The following is a 7,824-nucleotide window of genomic DNA, read 5'->3' on the forward strand; positions in this document are numbered from 1 at the left end:
GATATGTGTGCATGTACAGACTGCACAGATACATATGTCTAACTATTACTTAATACCTTTGACTAAGCGCTGTGCACAAAACGGAGCCATCAAAACAACTTTCGATTACGAAATTTAGCACAACTCAATTGGATCGTGGGGCCCAAGCAGAGCCAGACCAGGTGCTGCGGGTAGCGGAGCCGTGATCAAGACCCGAACTGAACCCGAACTGAAGCTGAATGTGGTGCTCGACTTGCAGTTACCCTGCAATACGTATTTGCTTAGATCTGTAGTTAGTCTAGTTGAGCCCACTTTTTGATCTGTCGCCTGGCATACCCCATTTACAGCTTAAAGAAGAGGGTATCAGCAGAAACAGCACACTTAATGAGCTTTGCGAAATTTGTTTGCTTGCCCTTTCGATGACTGTCAAGTACACAATAAACGACAACAGGTTGAAGACTAACAACAACAAGAACAACAAGAACAACAACTGCAACAACATCAACAACAAGTGCAATACTTAACACAGCTGAAATGAAAATTACACAAAATTAAAAATGCAACCGCAATAAACCATGCTGATGATGATGATGATGATAATGATGACGATGTTCGGCCCGCTAATGATAATTATAACTGCAAAGATGACTAATGCAGCGCGTTGATGGCCAAGCAACTCACATGAAACATGAAACAAGACACAGAAACTCACAACTCGAACGAATTTCACATTGCGAAGTCATCGCTGCGGTTTCTCAGGCCCTCGTCCGGTGAGCGGCTCTGTCCGTCAGCTAATAACTGCGTGGTTCACTGGTTCACTGGTTCGGTGGTTCACTGGTTCAGTGATTCGGTGGTTCTATGGATATGGCTTTACGGCGGGTCAAAGTCGCAAGAGTGGCCTCCCCAAGACTAGCTTGAATAAGAAATCGTTTGACAGATAATCCCACACCATAGCCGCGGAAATAGCCCGGCGTCGCTCGGTTCAAATGAATAATGTTGAAGATGCAAGTGGTACCGAATTTGTAGGGATAGTTCGGGTCAACTTCAGCCATAAAAAACATAATTTTCACATAATTTGACACACTTGATTCATAGTTTTTCAACGTAAGCAGCTGCCAATATAAAAGATAAGGGTTCCTAAGTTATTTTATGTCAACCAGCTTGAAACAAAGAAAACAATCAGTTTCCCTAGGGAGTCTTCAGGCTTATAACAACAAATGAAACTTCAATACATATATTACATATATTATCCACAATTCATAATTAACTCTCTCATTTTCCCAGTGCGCATTATAAATGTATAAACATGAATGTACGAATGTTTTCTATTAATTTGACATTCGATTGTGAGCCTCATTGATTAATCGTTCCCAGGGTAGTTGATAAACTCTATAAACAATACATAAATAATAATAAATAAATACGAGTACAACCATGTTGTATCATATACTATATACTTTCTAATATCGTACAAATATGTACATATATGCCGTTATGTTTATTTTGTTTAGGTCTTTGCGTAAACCAATCGATCATCTTAGAGTATTTGTTTATTTAGTATTTATGTTATTTTTAAGAGCCATTTACATATACACTTCCCGAAAGGTGACATTTGTGTGAAAGAGTATTTTTTTAGGAATATATTTATCTTGGCATTTCCCCGATCGAAATCAAAATCAAAACCTTGTTTTAGTCACCAACGAGGACATATCCAGCGCTTAAGTATGACAATATATCTTTTGTGTATGTAAATTGTATCTTCAAGATACTTTTGTAAATGCGCCGCTTTATTTATTTTGCCCCGCCCCCAACCCCCGACCCCGCACTACGCACTTATCGCACGCTGCAGATGAGGCCAGTTGGGATCGAAGTGCTGCAGAGCGCGCAGCGGGCGGGTGGGAGGGGGGATTGGGGCGTTGCAGAGATAAGCAGCCATTTAAAACCACGAAAATTTACATTTTTATTGCGGTTCACTTGTACAATAATTGCCGACCGCAGCAGCCGTTACATTTCATATCTGTAAGATACATTTTCCAATTTACCAACTGGCCGCCAAGGGGATTACGCTGTGCGGGTGTGCCTGTCCGTGTGCGTGCGCGTGTGTGTGTGTATGAAGAAGCAGCGCTTCTTCAACTTCTGCTTGCCCATCTTCTTCTATTTCTTTTGTGCGCTACACTTGTTTCTTGTTTTCTTGTTTTATCTTTTGTTTCTATGCTCAAAATTTTGCACATGTGGCTATTGTTGCCGTTATTCTTGTTGTTGTTGTTGTTGTCGCTGCTGCGACTCATTCAAAACAGCGCAGCGACCTGGCCTGCAGTTGGAGCGAGCGAGAGAGCGAGCGAGCGCGAGAGAGTGGGCAGCGGGTGCGAGAGAGAGAGAGAGAAAGATAGCGCGAAGAAGAGCTGGCAAATGACTCACAATTGGTTTGCAGTCGTTTTCTTTTATTGCTGTTGTTGTTTTAAGTACTTCATTGTAGTTGTTGCTGTTATTACTGTTGTTGTTGTTGTTGTTGCTGCTGCTGCGACTTATGAAACCTTCGCTGTTCATTAGTGTTGTCGCTGTTGTTGTTGCTGCTGCTGCTGTTGTTGCCTCTTTTGTTATTGCAATGAAAAGTTGTCGTCGCGTTGTTGCTAGCCCAGGTACAAACATCACACACAAACACACGCACACATAGACATGCACACACATGCACACATATCATTCACATTGTGAAAACCTTGGAACGCTACAATTACTGTTGACTTTTGCAGTTGTTGTTGCTGCTGCTGTTGTTGCTGCTGTTGTTGTTGTTGTTGTTGTTGTTGCTCTCTTCGCCCAGTTCGCATTTCCGCTTTCCTGCCTCGCAACAGTCGCCATTGTTTTCACAGCCACAGTCACAACGCACAGCACCGTTGGCAACAACTACGGCCGCTAACATTACACACACACACACACACAAACACACACACGCACATCTAGACTGTACACTGAGAGAAATGCGTAAAGAGCACTTGATAGTTTCTAAAATATTGGGAACTTTTTATTTTATTTTTCAAACAACTTTTTTAACAAAACTTTGAAGTAGGCTAAAAAAAATGTATTACATTTCTCAAATCATTTTTTATCAGGTCTTACACATTTCTGCTCTATTAGGCGGACATTCCACTGGAGCGAACAAAGAGTGGGCACTAGTCGGTGTCCGCCCACGAGAGTGTTCACTGTATTTCTATGCAAAATGTATGTATATTTTACCCACACTCAGATACTTTATAACAAGAACTAAGTAAACTTTAACGTATTGAATATAAACAATTTGTTACTATGAAAATCCAAATTTTTTTTTTTTTTTTTGGATTTAAATTCTTTTATTTACATCTGATATGCTGTTACTATAGCTTAGCAACTTTTATCAGCGTGAGGATGAAAACCTCAAAAATAATCATTTACGAAAACAATCGGAGCTTGACTTGACATTTCAGCAGCTTGAGCACCCATTTTGCACCCGTTTGTTTTTCTCAGTGTAACAGTGCCTACAATTGTAATGACAAGTACAAACGCGCTTATCAGGCAAATCTAAGCGATACCACCAATTGAGTCAGTCACAAAATAAAAAATGAAAAAAGATACGACAAGTTGACAAAACAGAACAGAACAGACAGAACATAAACACAAAGCACACACAGGCACACACACACACACACGTGTTCTATATAAGCACATATCTAAAAATACAATTGAGGAACTCACCTCAAGGATCGCTGGCTCATTTGTAAATTTACGACTTAGAGTATTAGGTAGGACTACGAAGAAGAAGAAGACGAAGGGCAAATGGGCAAGGGGCTGGCCTGTGGCCATATCGGATAATGTATTGTACGATCTGTTGTGGTTGCCCGGAACAAAGGGGAGGGCAAAAAAGAAGGTCTCTTGAAGGTCAAAGAAACTAATCGCTGTGATTGTCCGTAGACAAATTGGTGTCTGGCAATAGAAAGATCAAGATTTTATTTCCGGAACTGGGATCGAGAATACACAAGAAACTTCAATTGGATGATAATAAGCTGCTGAAATACATGCAAAAGGGGCATATAGAGTTATATAGAGTTTTTACAATGGACCCTTCTTAAATTTCAGTTTGTTACCTTCTCCCCTTGCCTAGTACACCTGCCCAAATATGGGCATGTGCTCAGCATAGCTCCATATCAGCAGAAACAGGTAGTACTTATGTTCGGGCTCAAGTGTTTGCTGCCATAAAAGTTGTTTACTTTCAAAGAACTGATAATGGTAATGCTCATAGATTCACGCATATCGTATTGATAAGACGCTCAGACTCAGGTACGCTGTCCGGGCTGAAGCTCAGACTTTATCAGAGGGTTGTAGAAATGTTTACATTCAAAGGATTAACCGATCGTCGTCTTCCATATATACTATATATGCATGCATATATCTTTTTATCTGAGGCCGCAAAAGTCTTCCGCAGTTTCTGCGACACGTGCCCAAACAGAAAGCTCAAGAGCCCGTAAAATTTCCAAGCGATCATATATATATATATGTATATAGATATATAAATTGCCAGACAAGTGTTGGAAATCTTAAAGCTAATACAAACAGCATATGAAAGTCGAAATAGTTGGACGGCTGGCACATGTCTCATTGCGATCTATTCGAAAATAAACCGGAGAGGACTTGAGAAAATATTTGCGAATTCTTGTTTTTCGTTCAATAACAAAAATTCCGTATTTGAAATATGCCAGCAAATTGTTGACATACATGTATGACACACCCCCTCACTGCCAAATATTTGTCTTTCAGCGAAACAATGGACAGCAAGTTCGGGTTAAATAATATTGCAAACATTGTCAAGACTCCTTCAGCTGTTTCTGTCTCTGACTCCGCTTTTCATTCGAATCGATGTTTCATTTGGGGAAATACCGCACAGATGTTTTATTTTCGAGACACTTCCAACTTTATACAGGTGCCACGCTTCGATGGCTGCGGGTGGAGGGGGGGAAACTATGGAAAAATAGGGCCAAAAGAATATGTATTCTATTTTTTTTTGGAACGCGTGTGTCGCATTTCCGAAACGTGTTCCACTAAAAGAACGAGCGAATAGAATTTTCGAAAATATATTCATAAAAACAACTATAAATTACAAAATCAAGGAAATTATCAGCGTCAGACGCGTCAGCAAAATTCAAAATGCCCCCCACATTCCCCCTCTTCCGACCCCTTCTCGTCGAGCCCAAACGTGGCGCTAGCCGAACAACAACATTAAAATCAAAGTTCAAAAAACAAATATTTTCTAAATAAGAAAACATGCGAAATTGTGACGCGATTTCATTTCACATTTTTCTGTCGTGAGAATTTTCATTTGAATTTCGATTAACTATTTAAAGCATTCACTCGGAACGAACTGAAGATTTCTTCATGTAGATTTGAGTGCCAAGAAGAAAGCCTATTTTCAATGAGTAATCGCAACAGATAGAAGTCGAGCAGCTTATCTGGCCAGGAACAGATAGTTGTGGCAGGTGTATCAAAACAATAAAATGATATGAGCCCAATATTTGTCATGCGTATTAATGGTATGAAATATATGGGGGTACGATCAGGTTCAATATTGAAGTTCATTGCAGTCTCTAGCTCTTATAGACTCAGAGATCGGGCAGACAGGCGATCTATATATATATATATATATAACTCGTACACTAGGAGAAACTATATTCAAAATCTAAAGTCCCCAGCTCTTATAGGCTTCGAGTTCGAACAGTTGCCACAGAGAGAACTCGGCAAGCATACACTCATGTAGTTTAAAGGGTCTGAAACGATTCCCTTGAACTGTTTACCCCATTTTCATTGGGCATATAAGATATCCAGAGATTTTGGAGCTGTAAAATCGAATAACTTTCCTATGACTAAAATGTAAGCTATGAGGATAAGAATAATAACAAGTAAGAGGTTCTAGTCGGGAGCTCCCGACTAGGGGATACCCTGAACCCTCTTCTTCCAACATCAAATGCATATATATATTCTATTTTAGAAGCTATCTATCTATCTATCTTATAGGTTCTGAGATCCTTGCGTTCATACATACGGACGAACGGACGGACAGACAGACGGACATGGCTAGATCGACTCGGCTATTGATGCTGATCAAGAATATATATACTTTATGGGGTCGGAGATGCTTACTTCTGCCTTCGCACAATACAATATATTCTTATACCCATTTTTAATGGGTTCAGGGTATAAAAATGCGACGGATGGCAAGAGAATACGTGGGAAGATGTGTAGACAGGACGTTTAAGGACCTTGTCCAACTGCGACAGAGGAGGTTCTAAAGTTCTTCGATAGCCTACGTGATGTTCCAATCTTATTTAAATGAGTCTTATTCAAAACATTATCATCTGTTCTCATAAAATTGTATGTTTTTATTGATCCAATACAAATATGAACGAAATGAAATACAAGCATTTTATTGTTTCCTTAAAAATGTAAAGGCAAATGCATTTTAACAACGCTTTATTTGTTGCTAATAAAACGAATTGTGAGCTGCTTTAAAAAACGAAACAATAGGTATTCTATCTTCTTATAACCTGAATGAATGCATTGACTTGAGCAAACACAAGAGCAACTCTTTCTTCTGTATTTGAGAGTAATCTGCCTAAAAAATGAACTTTTAGGTTATGTACATTCTTCTTATCTAGAGAAATGCCCTGTTTTGAGTCTAACTGTCTCCCTACAGGAGCTGCGTACTAGTTGAACGTAAGTTGAGCTCTTTCTACTGTATTGGAGAGTAAGTTGCGCTTCTTTCTTGACAAGTGTCGCAGTCGTGTTGCGCTGTTGCCGCTTTTCAGCCAAGTTCACAGCTCGTCGCCGCCCGCGCCCCGTTAGCCTTGGCCAGCGTACTGAAAACCGGGCTAGCAAAGCCCAAACTGGTTAACTCCAATTGTCTGGCACAGATCGTAGGCTGCGATGCAAGCTGAAGCTGATGCTGCAGCTGCTGCTGCAGTTGGCGTTGCTTTTGCTGCAGTTGCTGCGGCGTTGCCGCACTTCACTTGGCTGCAAAAGAAAGCTGCACCCGCTACAAGCGCAGCCCCCCCCCTCCCCTCCCCGCTGCCCCTGACAAAATAGAAAGCCGTTTTGTTTTAATTTTTTTTCCACAATTATTTTCCGCTTGCGCAGGAAAAATTATATGCTTTTATTTTTGTAATTTTTTTTTTGCCTTTGTTTTTGCTTCTTTTGTATGTGTTGTATTTGTTTTTGTTTTTTTGTTTTTTTTTTTTTGTTTTGCTTACATTTTGGTTACAAATTTCTCACAATTATTTGTTTTTGTTTTTAAATTACGCAATAAAAAAACTTAACATTAAATACAATATGTTGTTGGTTTTTGTTGTAATAATAAAAAATTAATACATGAATTTCTTGTTGTTTATAGTTTTTTGTGTGTGTGGGTGTGTGTGTGTTTTTTTTATATAATAAATAGTTTTCGATTTTAAAGATAAAGATACTTTAAGCTGGTATAGATACTTTTGTGTGTACGTGTGTGTGTGAGTGTGTGTGTGTGTGTGTGTGTGTGTGTGAGAACATTAAGTTTTCTTTGTTACGTTAATTTTAGTTTTTTAAAAATTATATCGCATTAATTTTGTTTTTGTTTTAGTTCTTTTTTTGTTATCAGTTTTTGCTGCTACATTTAGGTTATCAATTTTTGTTTTTTATCGCAATTGGAGTTTTACACAGACAAAAAAAAAATTTTACAAATTTTTTACGCTTTCACATTTACTGAGATATTCTTTTGCCTTAACATTAAAGCAATTATTAATTTTATGTGGTAATTTTTTTTTTTTGTTGTTTTCTTCTTTTTTTTTTTTTTGT

Source organism: Drosophila novamexicana, unplaced genomic scaffold (genome assembly GCF_003285875.2).
Source record: "Drosophila novamexicana strain 15010-1031.04,08,12 unplaced genomic scaffold, DnovRS2.1 tig00000009-arrow-pilon, whole genome shotgun sequence".
NCBI classification, from domain to species: Eukaryota; Metazoa; Arthropoda; class Insecta; order Diptera; family Drosophilidae; genus Drosophila; species Drosophila novamexicana.